Here is a 22,387-nt window from a genome sequence, read left to right on the forward strand (position 1 = left end):
TCAGGGATGGCTTCATGGACATGTAACCAGTGTTGTCACACAGGACCCTCACTCCATAAGGGAGCACATGCTTAGTTTAATATTCTGTTGATACTATCTTGAAATTCTTAATGATTTTTACCTTTGAACTTAACTTATGCCTTGTAAATGAAGTCCAAAGGGACAACGGAGTATGCCTGTGCATAGGGGAAAGAATCAGGTAAGAGTGTACACACACGGGCTCAGGTCCATGGGCATAGCAGGCAGCGTTCAGGATGCACACTGAGCAGGTGGCCTGGCTTCCTGGTGCACACAAACATACTTGGGGCAGGTCAGAACCCTAAAGTCCCCAAGGAGTGGCCTGGGCTGGAACGGTGGCAGCAGCAGCAGCAGCAGAAGCAGCAATGGTGGCAGCCGCAGCCCTGGAAGAAGGGAGAGATACTTCATGAGTTCAATGCTGGGACCTGTGGTGAGAAACCAGCTTTTCCATCCATCTCTGGAGCCTGTCCCTATAGCATCTGCACAAATACTAAACCTCAGGCATGAGCACCAGGATAGGAATTGCTTGTGCTCAGTCAGTAGACATTTTAGTAAATTATTACAGAATGAAAGTGTGATACTGTGATTTATAGCAAGAAATACATATTGGAGATATATATATATATATATATATATATATATATATATATATATATATATATATATATATGTTGACTTTCAGCCCCAGTTCTGGCACAGAGCTCCTAAAACCCTTGGAATGTCCTAAATGATGAGAGCTACAAAAGTGTCTTTGGTTATATAATGAGATGACTTTTGGAAAACACCTCAGGATGGGAGCTGGTTGACATGGGAGAACCAACCATGTGATTACAACTTTGGAACTTTCAGTCCCACCGTGCTGATCTTCAGGGAGGGGAGGGGCCAGAGATTGAATGAATTGTCAATGCCTAATGATTTAATTAATCTGCCTATCTAATGAACCTTCCTTAAAAAGGCAGAAGGATGGGATTTGAAGAGCTTCCAGGTTGGTGAAAACTTGGAGATTTAGGAGAGTGGTGAGTGATGTGCCTGAAGAGGGCATGGAAGCTCTGTGCTCTTTCCCCATCCCTTGCTGTCATGCAGGGTGTTGTGGGGACAGAACCCTAGAAAGCAGTTTCCAGGCTCTCGGCCTCACATAGAAAGGTGCTGGCTCAAGTAGTAAATGGCCATCAACTGTGATTGGATGGCCATCATTTGTGGCTAGTTGGCCGTCAGTTGTAACCAGTGAGCCATTGGCCACTAATATAACTGCTGTGACTACCCTAGCAGAAAATGGGGGCTAGCAAGAAGATGGTGGCTGAGCTGGCAAGCACGGATTGCAGTTAGCATGGTGGGCTGCGGACAGTGTAGATCCAGCCTCCAGTGAGACTATAGTGCCGCCAGCAAGGATATAGTAGTATGACTCCCCCATCTATGGCTCCATGGGTGTTCCTTTTTGGCCTCACCACATCCTGCATTCTTATGTGGGGAGTGGGAGCAGAGACCCTGCAGGCCGCCCTGCACGACAGGTGTCATGCAGGGTCTCTGCTCCTGCTCCCCACACAAGAATGCAGGATATGGTGAGGCCAAAAGGGAACACCCACGGAGACATAGATACGGGAATCATACCACTATATTCTCACTGGCAGCTGGATTGGAGACACAGGAAGCAGGAGCCACACGATCTGCAATCCACACTCTGTCCTTGCCAGCCACCATCTGCTTGCTAGCCCCCATTTTCTGCTAGCGTAGCCGTGGCGGTTATATTAGTGGCCAATGGCTCACTGGTTACAGCTGACGGCCAACTAGCCACAGCTTATGGCCATCCAATCACAGTTGATGGCCATTTACTACCTGAGCCAGCACCTTTCCACATGAGGCTGAGAGCCTGGAAACTGCACTCCTGGCTCTGTCCCCACACTTGCCCTATGTATCTTTTCCATCTGGCTGTTCCTGAGTTATATTTTTAAATAATGAACCAGTAATCTACTAAGTAAAATGTTTGTCTGAGTTCTGTGAGATGATCCAGCAAATAAATTGAACCCAAGGAGGGGAGTCACTAGAACCTCTAATCTATAGCCACTGGTTGGTCAGAAGCACAGGTGAAAACCTGGACTTGCAGTTGGCATCTGAAGTGTGTGAGTGTGTGTGTATGCAGTCATGTAGGACTGAGCCCTTAACCTGTGTAATCTAGCACTATCTCCAAGTCATAATATCAGAATTGAGTTGAATTGTGAGACACCCAGTTGGTGTCCAAGAAGTGCTTAGATGTATGAGGAAACCACCATCACCTATACACACACACACACACACACACATATTGAAATTGTGACCAGAACTTCTTAGAAAGCATACAGAAGGACTTTGCAATGAAGCATATCAGGGAGTTCCTAGAATTCTTTAAATAGTTTAGAATCTCTGGTTTTGAAACTTGCTGCAGAATTGGAAAGTAAAGATCCATGGGTTTAAAAATAGAAATTACGTTTAAAAGTTGTTTTATCCAATAGAAAAGAACAGTGGTTTCATATGAACTTCCCAGTGAACTTATTACTAACAAGAAAGGCAATTTTAAAATTAATGCTTTCTTACCATTGAAGATACAGCAATAGACTATATAACAGGCATTTTGAATTATATATAAATCATGAAGTCACTTCTGGTTTCTTGTACAAACTCCACAAGTTATAGAAATGTCAAAGGAGGCATTAAAATGCCATTACACAGGGGCGGCCGGATGGCTCAGTTGGTTAGAGTGCGAGCTCTGAACAACAGGGTTGCCGGTTCGATAACCACATGGGCCAGTGAGCTGTGCCCTCCACAACTAGATTAAAGACAACAAGCTGCAGCTGAGCTTCCAGAGGAGCAGCCGGATGGCTCAGTTGGTTAGAACGCGAGCTCTCAACAACAAGGTTGCCGGTTCAATTGCCGCATGGGATGGTGGGCTATGTCCCCTACAACTAAAGATCAAAAACAGCAACTGGATATGGAGCTGATATGTGCCCTCCACAACTTGATTGAAGGACAACGACTTGGAGCTGATGGGCCTTAGAGAAATACACTCTTCCCCAATATTCTTCAATTTAAAAAAAATAATAATTTAAAAAATAAATAAAACAAAATGTCATTATATAAACTTTGTTTTGTTTTGTTTTTTATTGGAGAAGGGGAACAGGACTTTACTGTGAAACAGTGTGTACTTCCGGGACTTTTTGCAAGTCAAGCTGTTGTTCTTTCAGTCTTAGTTGTGGAGGGTGCAGCTCAGCTCCAGGTCCAGTTGCCGTTGTTAGTTGCAGGGGACGCAGCCCACCATCCCTTGCAGGACTCGAACTGCCAACCTTGTGGTTGAAAGCCGGTGCTCCAACCAACTGAGTCATCTGGAATCTCAAGAGCAGCTCAGCTCAAGGTGCTGTGTTCAATCTTAGTTGCAGGGGGCGGAACCCACCATCCCTTGTGGGAGTTGAGGAGTCGAACCGGCAACCTTGTGGTTGAGAGCCCACGCTTCAACCAACTGAGCCATCTGGCCACCTGGGAGCTGAGCAGCAGCTCATTGATTTCTTTCTAGTTGCCGAGGGCGCAGCTCGCTGGCCCATGTGGGAATCGAACGGGCAGCCCTATTGCCCAGAGCTCATGCTCTAACCAACTGAGCCACCCATCCAACCCTATTCTTAACAGCTCTAGTAATGGTTGTATCAGCAGAAAGACCCTTCTCAAAATTAAAAATTATTTTTGATCTTACATCTACCAAGAACAACTGACATTGCTTTCAATCATATCATTGAAAGCAAAGTTGCTGAGTTTTGATGAATTTGTAGGAAAGTGAGTCAGAAAAATTGCATGATTAATCAAGATATCACATTAATGAAGTCTTATTATTTATTGCATTATATAAAATTATACACCCAAAATATTAACAAACTCCACATGGCCTTTCTTCCCAGCACTTTACCTCTAACACCATAGGGTCTCTCAGGCCCTATGGCCCAAATAGCAGGGCTATTCACACTGGACTGTAGACCTGCTAAAAAGCCCTTTACTGTTATGACTACTTGAAGCTGGCAGGCTTTCAGATCACCCAGTGTGGGAGCTAGACCGTAGGGTGCCTCCATATTTATACTGTATAACTTCTTTCCCTTGAGTGTGGGCAGGAACTATGACTTGCTTTTAACCAACACATTATGGTAAATGGGATGTCACTTCATATTATGGATCCTTGATATTCTTAATGGTACAAATTGAGTAGTATCCTTGTTAGCCACCCATTCTATTCTGCCTCATGAGCATGCTGTATTCCATTAACTGTCCCCATAACTCTCTGCAGGTAAGGCCCTGTTATCCTACCAACCTGGCCACTCAATATTATAATTCCTTTCCTCTGGCTTCTGATGGTTAAACATGGCCACTTGCCCTCTATTGTTTTAGGATCCTATTATCCCCATTTCCATCAGTGAGCCTAACTCTGTAATGTTCTATCCCACTATCAGCTCTGGCCTGAGAGAAGAGCCACCACTGATGCTGGTAGCTTCTCTCCAGTGTGAGGGTTGGGAGTTCACCCGTCTTTGAAGTTGGACTACTCTGGGCAATAAGTCCTGGACCTAGTTCTCAGGTCTCTGTGTCATTCCCTGTGGATGTGAGAATCCTTTTGTAAAATGAGGTCCTATGTCTTTCACACTAAATTTTCCATTGGGAATTAATGCTCTCAGCTTTGCCTTATCTTTCCCTGGAACTTTAACTTAGAAATAGCCACCAAATTATATTGTCTTGTAGTTAATATTTCCCTCAAATTACTCAAAGTTCTCATAGATCTCACCAGTTAATCCAATCCAAATGGATAGCTAATGTTATCTTATCATCAGTGAAATTTAACAATTTTATGGCTGTTTTTTGCAAGGGGATGTGTGAACTCCTCCTACCACTAGTGATGGGCCTTCATTTCTAGTAAAAAGGTCAGTAATCCAGCTCCAAAACCTATTGTAGCACTACTTTCCCAGACCATTCCTAGTATTTACTGTGATGGAGATTAACATGAAGGATAGTTATTAGAGCATGTTCTTCAGATCAACACTTAGGGAAGGGAGAATGAGGAAGAAATATTGGCCAGAGAGAAAAGTTGAGAAAACTGCAAGCCCAACAACAGCTATAACTAAAGCTATAGGGACCCTGAAGCTAGATGACCCATCCGGGTTGGCCTGAGATGGCCAGGTTTTTGTATTGCCATACTGATCAGACATGGGTGTGGGACACCACAGGACGTAGGGGCTTTCTCTAGGGGAAGGAGACTTGAAAGTACTACTAGGTGAAAGCCACCTGCTGAAAGCACTCCTAGCAGCTGGCACAAAACTTCTTTCATTAAAAGGGCACTTGGGCAACGTATCACAGTATCTACCACAATAACTAATGAATTTAATTTCTCTCCTTCCTTCATGTGTAAAAGTCAGATATAGTATGAGAAACAGATACAGCTCCTACTTGACATACTGGAAAATTCTGGGCATCTAGTAAAAAAATATATATATTATCCTAAAAACCTGCAGAATGCAGGGTCAGCCCCATGTACAGATTAATTAGGGGTAATCTCTTCTATGTTTTCAGTGGCCCAGAGAAGCTTTATGCCTTAAAATTTCTACTCAGCTTAAGATCTCCACCCAACCTTAAAATCTCAACTATACTTTTAATTTCATCCCATTGCCCTCTCTTCCCACACTCTAAAAAATAAATGTAGGCAATTATAAAACTTCATAAATGCAGTAATTGAAGGTAAAAAGCTCCCACCTAAATGCCATATGCTAAAGGCTATGTCACTCAGGAAAGAAGCCTAAAAGCTGAATTAACAGCTGGGTTAGTATTCTTAAAATCTATCTGATCAGCATCCTTGAGGAAGATCCAAAGAGATACAATGATTAAGGTGCCCCTCAATCCCAGGTAGGGGTGGGTGGTGGGTGGGGTCGGGGATTTGTGTAGCCAGATGACGGTACACAGAGTGTAGGTCTGAGGTGCCCCTCCTGCACACACATTCATATGCAGAATCACTATGGCACCAGATAATCGCAGATCTTTTCTTACCTAATAGCCTACAAATAAGGTGCTTTTGGAAGACATGAATACTGTACGCCTTCAGAAGAGATCCGAGGGACATTGGGAAGGAGTGGTTTTACTCTAGCTCGCTTCTGCTGCAAAAATTTGCCCTAGTTCCCAGGAGTTAATATGTTGGTTTTGTGTGTCCTGCTCTAATTTGGTAAAGACTTTTGTTTTTAATTAACCAGTTAGGTCTCCATGATGGGGAGTTGAGAGGCAGGGAGGGATAGCAATTCAGAAGCCCGGCAGCCCTGTGTTTTGAATTCCAGCTGCCTATAAGCGTATGACTCAGCCTTTGAGAAGCAGAGGCCTGATTTTAGAGAAGGAATTCCCCATAAAGTTGATTCCCTCTTTCCCACTTCCCCCATGGTGGGGAGGTATGAAAACCACCTGTCACCATGAGGAGTCAGAACTAACAGCCAGGACTGCAGGGCAGATGGAGAAACACAGGCAGACTGAGGAGAGAGTAAGGATGAGGATGGTAGATTCCCTTTTCCCATTTCCCCCTTTTATAACTTGTAACCTTTTAACACAAACTTTCCCCAAGATTCTTATTCCTGTGACGCTTTACTTGTTATTCCAACTTATTCATAGATGTGCTAAATGAATATAGTAAATGCCTGCTTAAGGTGGACCAGATGGCTTGATGACTTCATTTACTTTCTCTCTTTGGGAAAACAATTGAAAAGAATTGCAGCTACTCATTCTCCTGCAGGCAGGGGTGTGCAGCACTCGCTTCTGAAAATGAAAAGACAAACATGCTTATTGTGTGTCTGGAAGCTCTGGGGATTCTGGAGACACCTTCTGCTCCACCATTTTATGCAAGAACATAAGGAATTAATTGTACACCTTGCTGAGGGAAAAGGGCACATCGCAGTTTCCAAATATCGAGATCTTTCTTTTAGGATTAGAATATGTAGGTGACACAGAGAAAATACTTTCAAGATGTTGTGGGGGGGAGGGGACCACCTCAAGACTCCCGCTCTTTAAAACTTAATATTATTCAGCACCTGCATAGCTTCATATCTCTGTGGGTAGGAGTGTCTATGGTTTCTCAGAAACCATAACCCAGACATTCATAATCAAATGTCAGTTCTCCCAAAAGATACAGAAAGAAAGCATGGGAGAAGACATAAGAACTTATCCCAAGAGTTTCAAAATATTTCCAGATATGAGAGCTTTAAAGAACAATTTCCTCCTTGGGGATTGCCAGGCTTCTCAATCGGAAATTTCAGCACACTGCTTTGCATTTCCAATTCACACTGGACCCTGGTGTGAGTCCAGCAGGAGACTGGCTTTCTCTGCCTGTAAAGAGGCACTCAGACAACCAGTGGGGAAAGACCAAACCGGGGAATAGATGGGATATTTGCAGTCATGCCTGGGTTCAGATCCATTCCTGACTCTTCGTTCTGTGCTCTTTCTGTGCCTCAGTTTCCCCATTTGCCAAATGCGGTTGGCAATATTTACCTCACATGGTTATTGGGATGATTAAATGAGCATAATAAGCAATAAACTCCCTGCACAAAGGAGATATTTAATAAACCCATGTGTAGTTAACTCCGTGACAGCAGGACTGTCTTGATTACCAACACTTCCCGGAGCTCGGTATGTAGTAGGAGTTCAAGAATATTTATGGAATAAATACATCATATTCATTCTTTTGCATTTTCCATCACTGTCACTCTAAAAATTAGACAAAATGTTTCACCACCTATGAAGGAAGCACTATATTTCCTTATCAGGAACAGCCATATGAGAGCCTCACTTTCTAGATGCATGTACTGTACCTAATATCCCACTGGTGGGAATGTCAATTGACACAACAATGTTAGAGAACAACTTGGAAAAGTATCTTACTAAAGTTGCACATGCACGCACCTTGAAACCAGCGATTTCATTCCCAGGTATATAGCCCTAAGAATATATCTTTATACACAAGGCTACATATACCAAAATATTGATGTTTGTAATAGCAAAAAAATGGAAAACAACCTAAATGCTGAGATCTTTCCCCACTTACACTCAGCATCTCAGCATCAAGCCACCGTAGCTTTGAACTGTGTCTGTGAGCATCTGTGCTTTAACTTGATGTATTGTGTGCATCCGTTAGGAAGAGCTGGCCTAAAGTATGAGAAAAGGCTAGGAGAGCTCATGAGGTATTAAGACTTAGTGGAAAACTGTTCATAATGAAGTGTTTACATTGTGATTAATGAAATAATGACTTTGTGTGTGTGTTAAAGTTGCCTGCATCCACTGTTTTTACTATTTTATGCAGAAAGAAAGAATCTTGAAAGCTGACAAAGTTACTATCGGTTCTGCTAGTAGAAAAGTGATCTCTTTTAGTAGGCATCCAGTAATAAATAAAATGGAAAGTCTGTTGTTTGAGTGGATTGATGGGTGTACAAATTGTGGTGTTCTGTTATTTATACTTAAAGAGAAATCCATCAGTCTTTAATAAGTCAAACTAATTTGTACATACGAGTACATTATCTCTACTTTATACAGGCTATGTATTTATCATGTCATTCCTGCTTTTATTATATGTTAGTGTTATTTTAGACTTATGTGTTATTTGTTATAATTTGGTAGCTTATTTTTTGGGTCTGGGAGCACTCAAAATTTTTCCACATGAATTAATAGTAGTTGCTTCTTTGCTTTATGCCATTTTGTTTTACGAGAGGATTCGTAGGAACACTACTTTCGGATAGTGGGGGAAACATGTATTGCGTAGGGGGTACAAACATATAATTAAAGCATAAAGAAATGCAAGAAATGATAAACACTATATTCAGAATAGTCATTCCCTCTAAGATGGAGGAAGGGGGTTGAAATCAGAGAAGATAATTTGATACAGAGGAATTTGACACAGGTAAGTATTGTGATATAAGGTGTTTTAGAAAAGTGGTGAGCACAAAGGTGTATTCTTTTCATATGTCTCCAAAAATGAAAATTATGCTTAAAAAAAATCTTGTCATGTAAGAGCTGGAGGAATCCTACAGCATTAGCTCCACCTCCCATTCTAAAGATAAGCAAACTTCAGCTCAGAGAAGTGAAGTAATTTGCCTAAGGGTGTACAATCAGATGGTGACGGAGGTGGGATTAAAATCCCTATTTTCCAGGTCCCATGCCAGAAATTTTACACTGCTCTTTGTAATTGCATTTGGCCCAGTTCCTTTTTCCTTCTTGTAGGGAGGAAACTGAACATACGTGTGAGCAGACCTTCTCATGCATCCCAGGTGAGCCACACAGAGAAGGTACAGAGAAAGTGTTCCTGAGTCCGGGAAGGTGATATGTTCTTGAAGAGCTGTTTAAGCAGTTTCTCAAAGGCTTCGACTTTCCAACCTTGGAAAGATCATGGGGCATCAAGGTCATCTGGACTTGCTCACACGTTTACTCCCAGTCCCCGGAAAACTAGGACTAAACGTGGCAAATCTGGGTTTTACTCTCAAGACCTTCAGATTTTTAGGGAAATGTAAAGCTTTATGTCCTTGGAAGTCTCAAAGTAGGAGAACATAGATAAAGATTTCAGGATTTAGTATTACGGCAACGGGTTTATGACAATACAAATGAAGCCTTGGTGCATTTTGTTTCACGTATACAAACAAGACACAAATGGCACCCTAAATAAGGTAACATCAATGCCCTTCTACATGTGTGATGTCAGGACTCATGTATACTATACAATGAAGGAAAAACTCTACGCTTTTCAGTTCTCCCTCCCATTAAGTTTCAAAGCAAATCTGGGAAGTTAAGTTTGCCTTTTTACTAATGATAAAATCATCCCAGCGGTATTAGTGTCTGTTCCTCCTTCTCCGTGTTCTGACACCTTTTTGGACTTTTAACCAAAGCTTTTCATGCACGTCTTTTGTGTTGCACATGTACCCTAGAGACACAGAGTGAGTCATCTGATTTCTTGATGGAAAAAGTTGGAAGTTTCCCTATTGAACCAACCCTCACCTTTATCTTGGGAACTTTCTCAACCTCCTTCCCTAATCCATGAGTCACGTAGTTGTTGCTCTGTCTTGGCAACAATCTGTCACTGAGGCTCAGAGCAGGGCACCATCTAGCCAGCTCCACACCCCTATTTCCTCCCCAATCACAGTGAGCCTTCAGCCCAAGGCCAAGGAATGGCTGAACTCATCTTCCCTTATCTCTCTTCACACTCTTTTGTTTAAAAGTCCCTGCGTTGTTTGGGCTTGGTCTTTCTTTTTTCTCTTTTCCATTTCTTCCTCTAATAAACACTCCCAAGTCAATCGATGCCCATATTGAAGTTTCCTCAGAGAACTTTTCTAGAACAGATTCATTTCTATTAGAATTTTGCTCAAGAAAATTTCCTAGGTAGGGTGCAGTCACTGGGTCTATACTTATTAATCCACAACATTCCTATCATGTTGCAAAAATGTTACATGCCCTCAAGGGCCAACATAGAACTGTATCTGATGAAGTTGAAGATGGAGAACCTAGAGGTTGTTTTTCAACCTAAGTTAAAATTCATACCTCCCGTTCTCTTGTTTTTTGATTTGTTTGTTTGTTTGTTTGTTTGTATATGTTTAGGCTGGGACCCCATGCCAATTGTACCATGTTTCTATGCCAGGGTAAGTCTATGTGTCTTGTTTCCCTTCACCATGTTGTATAGATCCTTGAGGAGAAGAGTGTGTGTGTGGTATACGGGAGAATGAGTTAGAATCTGTGAACGGCTCGAGAGAAGCCCACTGGTCTCTCCAGACAGGAAGCCAGATACAAAAGGCTGGACCTCTTGTGCTGTGGGCAGGATTCATGGTCCAGCGACACCCAAACCCTTACAAGAATGAAAAGCAAGCTGAGTGAAAAGCACAGGTCTTTTCTCATGGCCATTGCCACATGCACGAAACTGGCCCCTGCGGCAAAGCAAGGCTAAGCTAACCCAGAGCAAAGCCCACATGGGGCCATTTGGGTGGCATTTCATGTCCACGAGGGGCCTCACATGAGGTCATACAAAGACTCCCCAAGAAACATGAAACGGAATGAAAGGACATGTCATACAACTCTGATCTTAGGTCTTATTCTCAGACCTTATTTCTCTTTTCATAATAAATTAATATTTTTAGCAAATTCTGAAAAGCTTTTTGTGAATGGCTTAATTACATCATTATCACACTTCTATTTGTTAAATGAAACATGTAAAACAGACTTCAGTTTTTACAACCATGTTTTATGATTTATTCATTTTTAAATATACCTTGGAAATTCATAGTTTATATGTTTTAAATAGACTTAAATTTTACTGAAACATATCTGTATTTTAAACATATGTCTTGGCAAATGCTGCCTCGTTTTGTTTCTAGCTATAAGGATCACTGAATGTGCAGAAGCAGAGGTAAAAGGTAAGTTGATATCTTCGGGAGTTTCCTTTTTACTCTGAATTTTCCTTCAGAGGGGTTGAAACATAAGACCGTAGAACTCACAAAAATGAAGCAGTAGAATGATTCTTTGGTCTTCTGAGCATAATCACATTTACCTCATTTTTTTTCTTTTTCTTTTTTTATTTCACCATAAAAGAAGCTGCCACATAAACCCCATAAATTGACCTGGGTCTTGCTGACAGAAGACACAGAGCTGGAAGGAAAGGGTTCATCACAAGTAAGAAAAACACGAAGAACCAAACAGAGACATTGGGGAAAAAAGAAATAGAAAAATCATTGGATTTCTTTCATAAATATTTGGGACTTCGAATGTCATGTTTGAAGTATACCAGGTGACAAATTCTTTTCTTGTTGGTACAAGTTGGTAACTGGAACTTCTACTCAGATGAAACCACAAGAATTCTTTAAAAAAATTTTTTTTTCATTAGTTCCTCGTGTACAAAACACTGTAATAGACATTTATCATTTATACCCCTCACAAAGTGATAACTCCCCTCCCCCAATCTACTACAAGCATTCTCAGACAACACACTAACCAGCGATTCCCCACCTCACCAAGGGCCATACAGACCCGCAAGCTAATTGGTGAATTCCAATAGATCAGGAATCTGAAGATTCCTTGATATCTTATGGGAACGCTGGGTTGTAACAGAGACAAAACAATTTCCACCCAAACACCCGCATTGTGTGGGCCCACCTGGGGGCAAACTTCCCATCACCTCCTCAGGTGAATCCTTGCTACCACTCTCTGCCTTTCCTGCCCTCCCAGGTCCTAAAGTTGTGTCTCTTTAAGTGCTCAGAGCTCTAAGCTGGTGAAGGGCCATTGACATTTATGCAATTTTTTTCCTTTTTTTGGAGGGGGGCCCAAGACTGAATCAGACTAACGATGAAACAAACAGTATTTTTCTAGCTCTACTCCCACCTCAAATTCCTAACAAATACTCCTGGAAGTTTCCCAGGCAGTGTCTCACGTGTGCTCCATGAGCCAGCTCTTGGAGCTGTAGGTTCCCATGCCGATGCCTCCTGTCCCTAGGATGTACCCGAGGCCACTGATGCACAGGTGATGATGCTGAGGCCAAGAGTACGCATGTCTGAGTGGCTCCTTTCCTCCAGGGGCTGTTCTTGTAGGCCCCTGCTGTCATAAGCCATCTCAACCCTGTGTTTACAGTTTCAAAATCTCTGTCCCTATTTCCTTTTACTACTGACGCTGCTGGGTCACTGTTGCTGGGGCCTTACAATATTAAAGTCATATCCAGATTCTGATAAAATGGCTTTCTAATTCTTGGCTCACTTTTCATGGCATACTCCTCCAGTTGAGCTGCAGAGCACGTGGAGTGACAGGATTGTGTTGTAATCCCTCCAATTCTCTAACCCATGCTCCAAATCTGGGTGCCTCGAAACCCTTCCCAGAAGGCTCCTTGGGGCTTCTTGCAAATTGGTCTCAGCTTCTTCAAACACCTCAGCACACGCTCTCACCCCCTTGTAATCCCTGAGCCTTCAATGGACATTCGGACAGAATCCATGCTATGGATGTGCCCCCCACACCCAATCGGTATCTAATAAATGTTTGTAAAAGAAATTAATGACTCGCACTAAATATGGGCAGCCCTGGCAATGTGTTGCTTATCATTGCGGTGTGTCTGCGTTCCCACTTTGAGGGTAGAGAATGAGACAGATGAGGTCACAGAACTCGGTCTTAGGGTTTTATTTCTCAAATTTGCCTCTACAGGAAGACTTCTTGACAGGAGGACACCGTGGCTGCTGTTCATGCCGGAGTGTGGTTCTCAGTGCCCCCTGTACAGGAGGATTATCCCAAGCTCCACTTCCAGACAATCACGTCGATTTATCTGGGGTTTGGCTCCGGCCTCCAGGTTGTGTTCCGTTCCCCAGTGATCTTCATGAACCTGAAGCCTCCAAGTGCTGCTTCAGAGCAAACACATAAACATACAGACACAAAACTCTGAAGAGGACTCAAGCAGCTTATTTTATCATTTTTACTCTTATAGTACTTTTCTAGTGTATCAAGATTTTGATTTCGAAAGTGACAATGTTCACTGTAGCCATTCAAACAATGAAGACGGGCATCACAGTGAGGTACAAATACCATCTCCCTCCAGCCCAGCCAGCCCAGGAAGGAAGGGTAGTAATGTCCCATTTATTCTCTCAGAACTCTCTCTGTATTCATGAAAATTCTATGCCTACATATACACAAGTTACTGGCTAATTCACTTGGAAACATAATGTCTTTCTTTCTTGCGTTGCCTTGAACACGACCATTCTCCTTTTCTGGCAGAGACATACCTTTGCCTTGGGGAGAATTATGTTTCCAACAGGAGGAACCAAAAGAGCCAAGTCAGTGTATCCTTCTGACAAACAAAGATAGAATCTCTGAACCTACAGAAAGATTATTATCTTTGGCAAGAGAGAAACTTTTCCTAAATTTTTAAGCAAGGCCTGCTCTCCTTTCTCTTCCTGACTCAACATCACCATTCTGCATTTCTGAGTTCTTCTCTGCACTATAAAAGGGACCAAGAAAATGCATTCTTCAGATTTCTATATGGTTCTGGGTCTGAGTCTGCCAGGAAAAGGAGGTGACGGAAGATACTGAAAGGCCTGCAGGCTGGCACAGGCTGGCACAGGCTGGCACAGGCCTAGTAAGCCACCAAGGCTGGAGCCTCAGCAGTAAGAGTGTAGCTCATGATCAGCAGGAGAGGAGAACCCCATTACACTCACTTATTTAAGAAATAATTCTCATGCACTGATGGTGTGCTTGACACAGTTCTGCTACTGGGGAGGTAAGAACAAACCAAACAACCCAAAATTCCTGTCCTCATGGAGCTTCCTTTTGAGCAGGGACTTCAGGGGAGACTAAGCTTGTGTTCAATAATCAGTGGGACAAAGCCTCTCACCCAGAGCCCAGTGGACAATGATAGCACCTGGATGGTGCCCATTGTCCCACGGGTGCCACCCTTGCCTATTGTCCCATGTCAGCCAGAGCCTTCAGCAATAATCTAACCAGACACCATCTTGGGAGAGGGATAGGGAGAAGGAGAGTTAAACTTTGAATTTACAGTCTAGTTACCCCCAGAGAGACCAGGCTAAACTGGGGCAGGAAGTGCTTTATACTCACAAAGAGACTAGAATATCAAAAAAATCCATTGAGTAGCACTTTTAAGTTTCCCATTCTCTACACATTTAGAGAGTCAGAAGGAAGATTTAATTACTTATAGAAAATAAGTACATCCAAGTAACAGTACTTAAAAGTTCACCATTGGGCTGGCCCAGTGGCTCAGGCGGTTAGAGCTCCATGCTCCTGACTCCAAAGGCTGCCGGTTCGATTCCCACATGGGCCAGTGGGCTCTCAAACACAAGGTTGCCAGTTCAACTTCTCGAGTCCCACAAGGGATGGTGGGCTCTGCCCCCTGCAACTAAGATTGAACAGGGCACCTTGAGCTGAGCTGCCGCTGAGCTCCCAGATGGCTCAGTTGGTTGGAATCCATCCTCTCAACCACAAGGTTGCCGGTTTGACTCCCGCAAGGGATGGTGGGCTGTGCCCCCTGCAATTAGAAAACGGCAACTAGAAAACGGCAACTGGACCTGGAGCTGAGCTGCACCCTCCACAACTAAGATTGAAAGGACAACAACTTGACTTGGAAAAAAGGCCTGAAGTACACACTGTTCCCCAATAAAGTCCTGTTTCCCTTCCCCAATAAAAACCTTTAAAAAAAAAAAAAAAACAGTTCACCATTATTTCACATGCAGATTTGTTTTTGTTTTTGCTTTGTAAAAGTAGAATTCTACCCTTACACTTCAATCTCCAAATTGTCATTCATTGTTCTCTGTGTGTCCCTGGAGGATCTGCCCACCAACCAGTTCTTGCCACTTTGATCATTTACAGTAGGTGGGTGCAAAGGAAACACGACATCACTAGTGGGAGGAGTCTGAAGCCCTAGGGAGGCTTCCAGAAAGAGGAAACCACTCTGGAGAGGTTGGTTATTATTGCAATTATACCAGTGAATGAGGATTTATGTACTGAGTGACAGTGCAGGGTAGTTGCATGGTGAGCTCACCCACTTTGTGTCTAAGTGGGGCAGCACAGTTCAGAATTATGTCAGGAACGGCACCAAAACTTTGGCTTCAGGTTTTTTATACTGAAACACACAACTAAGATGGGCTGATTATAAGGGAGGAGAAGGCGCAGAGTGGTCACTGCAAAGTAGTAAGAATCTGAACTATGGAGTACTTGAAAGGAATGAAGTCTTGTGACATTCAAATTTGGAAACTCACTAGTTATTAAATATTTACAAGAAGCCCTGATGCTTACAGAGAGAATGCGAGTGAATAAAGGAGTGAGTGAGTGAGTGAGTGAGTGAGTGAATGAGACTCACTGGGTTTCTCAGGGTGAAGGGAACATACCGCTGTGAAAGAATATTTGGGGTTATAAGAGCATAGTGTATTAAAAAATATAAAATTGCATAGCAAAAAGTGATTCCATTTGCAAGTTTCTTCATACATTCTGATCCCCTAAAGGAGGAAGACCCAATACAGGACAATTATTTGATCAACACTTTCTAACCCTTACTAGTCAGAGAGAGAGAGAGAATGTTTCAGGCTGCGAGGCTTCAGCTGGCAATGTCTAGCCAGAAGTTGGTAATTTGTACTGTTTCCTTTGAATTGATGTTTACTAGTAGCTTTTATTTATGCCTGGAGTCTTGTTTTCCATTTATCTATAGATATGAAATCTCTTTTAGAAATATATTTATTTGTATAAAACAGAGATCAGATATAAAGAAAAGTAAAAATTTAGAGTGTGTTGATTAAACAACAGATGTTTGAGAAATAGTGTTAACAGATAAACAATACATATATCATGGTTCTTTAAATATTTTTGTTCTTTAAAGTTGATCAAGTGTGTCCCTTGTTTACACTAGTACTTGTTAGCATATTATTTCTTTATAGATGCGTAAAAAAGCAAGTCATTTCTCCCAATGCAGGGACATATAGCACTTTCCCAATGACATAAGCTAAATTTAACGGGGTTTTATTGTAACAGAAACCAAATGTGGAGCATTAGTCCCCAATAAAGTAATGTTCTCCCAAGAAATTCATTTTATGATGAACAAATTTAGATGAGGTTACTTGTTTGGAAAGCTTCTAGGAGCCTTGAATATCTAGTGTAATTGATAGAGCACAAAGACTAGTATGTTTATGTTCCATCCCGTCTAATAAGTTTTCCTTTTTCTGTGGCTGGTCCTGTGACTGCAAAATAAGAATGGAAGGGGAAAAATACGTGGCTTACTGTGGAAGTGCTATGGGGGTGGGGTGGGAAATGGATGGATGGGCTGAAATAAATGGAGAAGAAAAAAATTAAAATGGATAGAATCTTGGCAGAGGAAGGATTTTATAGATAACCCATTCCAGGAGATTGCAAAAACAATATCCTTTGGAAACACAGATGTGTGTTCAATTGCTGGCTTCACAACTTACCAGCCACAAGTCAGAATTTCCCCATTAGTGTAATGGGATCATTCATCTGGAGAAAAGGCAGGAGTGGGGAGGGAAGGATGGGGGAATATGTCAGGAAATTGCTCTGGGTGGTTGATTGAGACAGGAGTCCCCTCAGTAAAAGAATTTGGGGGGTGGCCAGTTGGCTCAGTGGTTGGAGCGCAGTGCTTGTGGCACCAAGATCACCGGTTGGATTCCCACATGGGCCAGTGAGTTGTACCCTCTGCAACTAGATTGAAAACAACAACTTGACATGGAGCTAATGAGTCCTGGAAAAACACACAGTTCCCCAATATTCCCCAATAAAATTTAAAAAAAAAGAATTTGGAAGTCATATTGTTCAATCGGAGCAATTAGGGTCTATAGAAATTGTTCTCATGAAGATCAATCAAATTCTATCTGTTGTCAGAAATATTTTCAGAGTGTAACTAGAGAGCAACATAATTGTTTGTTTGTTTGTTTAAGAAAAGCACAGTAATATTTTTCAAGGGCCTATCAAATATTAAATTGTGGTCTAAAATCATAACCATCTTTGCCTGTGAAGACATGAATGCTGGTTTCTCTTATAGTTTGGGGAATTGGGGCCTCTTTCTAAGCATCTATGGATTTCAGAACTGCAGGATCCAGGCACTGCTCTCAGTCAGCTGTGTTAAGGGGAGATGATGTTGGCCAAATTGCCTGTCCTACAGCCATGAGTCATATTTTCAACATAAAAGGTGTTTACCTACAATGAGTGATTAGCTTTAATCCTCTATCATTTCTTACAGATCAGGAGCCCTTGGATCTAAACTAATTTGCATGTCTGTCACAAGGGGCTGGCGTTATGCTGAAAATCTGGCCCCAGCATGTTAGCAAATGCAATCTAAACATTGTTATCTTTACTCAGTGGGGACAGTCCCCTAAATGAAAGCCAGTGATTGAGAGTAAGTAGAAGAGGAGGAGGGCAGAGCAGTCTCAGTCTTGGCAACAAGTCTCTTGGTGGACGACAGCACAGTCTGCTTTGGGTCCGCACACATGTGGCAGACAGTGGGTCTGTTTAAGGCAGGGAGAAGTACGCAGACAAAACCCAGACTTGGCAGAATGGGGCCCCTACACTCATTCTTGAGATCTAGGTAAAAGAGGGCTGGGAGTCTAAGATGAGGCAAGGACGTCTAATGCAATAGCTAATCAAAGAAACCAGACAACCCTCCTGTCCAAAGCAGGAATTGGGTAGGTTAACCTTTCTGACTGCCTGAAGGGTGTGAGACAGGCCCACAGCCATGGCAACTTTTCCTTATTTCATTGAAATACCAGAACCAGTTCATCACAGTGTGCTACCAAATTTATTTCTGGGGTCAGGAATTCTAGTCTCAGGCATCAAGAAAATAGCAGAGTGGCCAGATGGCTCAGTTGGTTAGAGTGAGAACTCTGAACAACAGGGTTGCCAGTTCAATTCCCATATTGGCCAGTGAGCTGGGCCTTTCACAGCTAAAATGAAGGACAATGACTTGGAGCTGATGGGCCCTGGAGAAACACACTGTTCCCCAATATTCCCCAATTAAAAAAAAATAGCCTCATCCTTAAAATTCTTATAGCTTACATTTTTCTTAGCTCACTATCATGCCACATTAATTTTAGAGAGCCTTAGAAGAGGATGCATTTTGAGGTCACCAATTTAGTGAGAATAACGTATGGGAAAGCACGTTGTAACTGGAAAGCTTTACGCAACTCTTTGAAGAGCAGGCTCATTAATAAATGATCCAGGCCTGGGGCGATGCCTTCAAGGAGCTCAGCTAGGGAGGCTTCAGGAAGGAGCAAGGAAGATAGGGGTCTATGAGTTGCTTGGGGGCCAAATTCCCATTCCTGACTCAGCCAGAGCTAAACCATTCTAAACTAATGTTCATATTGGGGTTCTAAGTCAGATTCTTTTTAAATTAGGGACATTTCTAAGGCTAAAATCACCATAATAACAACTTACGTGACCCAATCTCTCCATTTTTCCAGTGAGGACTTCGACAAGAATTTTGTCCAATTGCTGTCAGATATATGTATACAACAGTGATCAGGAGACAGTTCCAGATCTCCTGGAAGTCACATTGCACTAGGGTGGAGATGGAAGACATACAGGCATTAAATGCAGCGTTGCTAAATTATATAGTAGGATGAGCTCTAGATGAGCTTGGAATGCTCGAGTGCTCAGTTAAACTCTTTAGAAGTCCTTACTCCCTGTTAGGCTTCAAGAGATCCTCTAGGTTTACAGATACTCTGAAGCTCTCCTTACCCGGGGGATGGAGAGTGCCTAGGTGCAGGCGACTTGGGATTGCCACTTTCGTGAAAGCTGCCTGGTAGGCTTGCTGCTCTCCAGTAGCCCTCCTCTTGATTCACTTGCCAGACACCTCCTAACAGCAGATCCACTCACAGAGAACTAATCTGGATCTGTGAGTGCACATGACTCCTCAGATCCAGAACCCTCTCCTTCTTACCATTAACCTGCCCCTGCCCCAGGTGTCTTAAGTCCATGCCTTCAACCTCTTAATGTTTTAGCTCAAAACCCCTATGTCTCTTCTAATTGAACCTCACCCCTATGAGACATGCTCCCAAACCATTTCCAACAGAAAACATGTCCCTCTCTCAAGGGTACAATGCCCTTGGACTTTAGAAAGAATCGCCTGATCTGCATTTGGTGGGAAAAATGGAGGGAAAGAGGTATATTTTCACTGTGAGCTGGAAAGAATCACCCTTGCGTCAAGGATAGAGTCCACAAAAAGAGGAAGAAAAGAAAAATATATAGAGAGATTTCCATATACTAATGATATGTTGAATATTCAAACACTGAAATACTGCTACAGTTCCCATTGTGGTAAAGGGTTTGATAGAGGAATATGGAGTGAAGTGAGGACTTATACCAAAGGGGTTCTGACCCAGCCCAGGAGATCAGGAAGTCATCCCTAAGAGGCCAAGGAGAAAAGAGAGTGTTCTCAGCAGAGGAAACAGTATGTGAAGAGGACCTGGGGCAGTATGTGACCTGGTATAGTTAAGGAACTGCATGAAGGCCATTGCAGTTGAAGATAAGAGAACAAAAGGGAGAAGGAGGGGGATGAGCCGGGAGAGGTAAGTGAGTCATTCATGGTCTTGTAGGCCATGTCACAGAGTGGCTCCATTCTACGGGAGCAGTGAGCTATAAAAGTTACTGATTTGTATTTACAAAATTGGAAGAAGGTAAGGATTGATGTGGGTAGATGAATTAGGAAAGTATGGCAGACACTTGGGAGAGAAAGAATGTTGCCTTACTGTCTCCAGAGGCTCACAGGCATGTCCAAGAAAGGACTCAACCCAGAGCAGCAGTGACCATGTTCTTGTCTTAGCACAGAAGGAACTCAAGAGAGAGGCAGATGCAAGAAAGCACAGGAAGTTTATTGAAACAAAAGTACACACCTGAGAGGGAAGTGCGGGCCACCTCCCGGGGGCAGGTTTTGGTAATGTCCCATTGTAGTGACCACAACGTAAAAGAGATTATAATGACATTATAATTAGCTCAAGGTCTGGTCCTGGTCAAGGGGATTAGTCTTGCTGGATGGAACTGGTTTTTCTTCTTCTCCAGCTGCTGTGCTGGGAACAGTCACTTGTCACTTGTGTAACCAGTGAGGCACCTCAGCTGTATCCTGGAAGGGGTTGTCAATTTCCTAGGCTACATGTCCTATGTCATTACCTTAGCTGATGGCAATAGATGTGGGGAGGTGTGGATGAATTCCTGAGATATTTAGGTGGTAGAGTTATTGGGGACTGCTTGGGTTGCATCAGAAGACAAGGGTATTTGAAGATTGACTCCAAGGTTAGTCATGAGAAAAATAAGGACTATTGACTGAGAGAGGGAAGAAAAGAAAGAGAGCATCATGAGTTCTGCCTTGGACATGTTGAATTTGTGATTCTTGTGAGCAACCCCATCCAGAGCTGCTGTATACACAGGTGATGTACTACAGAGATCCAGGGGGCTCCTGTCGAGAGCACACAGTTCAGTATTACCAAGGGCAGCCATACAAGGCAGTCTCTACCTTCAGGTTCCCAAAATTCTGTGGCTATAACTGGCCATTTTCAAAAAGTAATCTTCTCTAGGATTTCTTTGAGGAAGGTCATGCTTTTGGCCTGCGACTTTGAAGTCAGGTGTTAATGGTACCCAGACAGTGAGGGAGACATAAAAAATAAAAATCAAAGGGAAAGGTTTAAGAGACATCCTTAAGTTCTTATTTCAGGAACAAAAATGTGGCGGGGGGGCATGGAGAGGGGCAGTATCTGTTAATGTTTCTCACTGCTCAGTAAGTGTTTAAAATTCCATTCACAATTTAGCAACAAGGAGAGACTTTCTCACATTTTAGGGCACATTTCAGAAGAAATGTGTTCAACCAGGGTTTCTCAGAAGTCAAGAGAAGCCTCTTTCACTTATTTGAAACTCCTGATATATTAAAATTATTTTTAATGCCAAAACAAAGATTAAAAAATTGTGCCATGTTTTAACTGTTTACACTGAAGAATTTAATGCTCTTAACAAACATGCAACACATATGATCCAGCCACTCATAAGGCTATTGAGAGATCTATAAACGGTATTAGGTCATAGTTCAATACAGGCAGTGTGGGCTGGTAACAGGTATGAAAATATAATTAAAAAAAAAAACTTAAAAACAATTCACACAATATATAGTGAACATGTGCCAAAGATTTATTTGACTCATGAATAAGGAAACAGAAGGATGACAACACCCGTTCAAAAGGAGAATATAAAAACTTGGGAATCTTGAGGTCAATGGGAAATACAGGAATGTAAAAATAAGATCACTAAATTAGATACTAACTGGCAACAGTGCCCCTGAGCAATGAAATCATAACCTTTGGCTATCTATTTTGTCTCAGAGTCAGAAAGAAATTCATCACACCTTATCAGTTTCACAGGATGGGAAATGTCTGGACCTTAATCCATTGTGCAAACGAAATTACATTCCCCTAGAGTCAGATGTCCCTTGAGCAGGATTGTGAGGCAGTCCTTCAGCATGACATTAGAGGACACTTAGTCATCCTTTTGCCTTGTTTCTAAGTTACGGATAATTTTTCCTAGCAGGATACATACACTTTTAAAACTGTATGGACATCTTCCACTTTTGGTCCTGTCACTGTGTGTCTGTGACTGGTTGTCCTTTGTGCCCAAGAAGGCAGTGCAAATAGCCAGTGCAAATGCCCCAAGTGGCACCCTAAGTTTTGACAGTAAAATTCATGAATACTGGTCAGAGGCGTCAAGCTCAAAAATGAAAAACTGTTCTTGCACAATTGATAGTTGTTTAATAATGAATGGAAGAGTCACAAGGCATATTTCTCATGTTTAAAAGCGCTGCTGTGCTCTCCTGTTGGACGTGAGGATTCATCAGAGAAAACTGTTGAAC

General features: G+C 42.4%; 2 long non-coding RNA genes across 3 annotated transcripts in view; one reads left to right on the top strand and one right to left on the bottom strand.

Annotated features, from left to right (window-relative positions):
* Window positions 1–283: 283 nt before the first annotated feature.
* LOC141571138 (uncharacterized) overlaps window positions 284–22,387 on the bottom strand; it is a 104,500-nt gene continuing 82,396 nt past the window's right edge. The window contains exon 4 of the long non-coding RNA XR_012495818.1: window positions 284–401. This is a non-coding gene — a long non-coding RNA (uncharacterized LOC141571138). The remainder of the gene's footprint in view (window positions 402–22,387) is intronic.
* On the top strand, window positions 5,953–15,175 carry LOC141571137 (uncharacterized). Of its 2 annotated transcripts, XR_012495817.1 has the most exons (5): window positions 5,953–9,305; window positions 10,624–10,664; window positions 11,394–11,432; window positions 11,608–11,688; window positions 13,201–15,175. It is a non-coding gene; the product is annotated as an uncharacterized LOC141571137 (long non-coding RNA). The 2 variants fall into 2 exon arrangements; XR_012495816.1 differs by having other exon boundaries at window positions 5,953–10,664.

Source organism: Rhinolophus sinicus, linkage group LG04, assembly GCF_036562045.2.
Source record: "Rhinolophus sinicus isolate RSC01 linkage group LG04, ASM3656204v1, whole genome shotgun sequence".
NCBI lineage: Eukaryota > Metazoa > Chordata > Mammalia > Chiroptera > Rhinolophidae > Rhinolophus > Rhinolophus sinicus.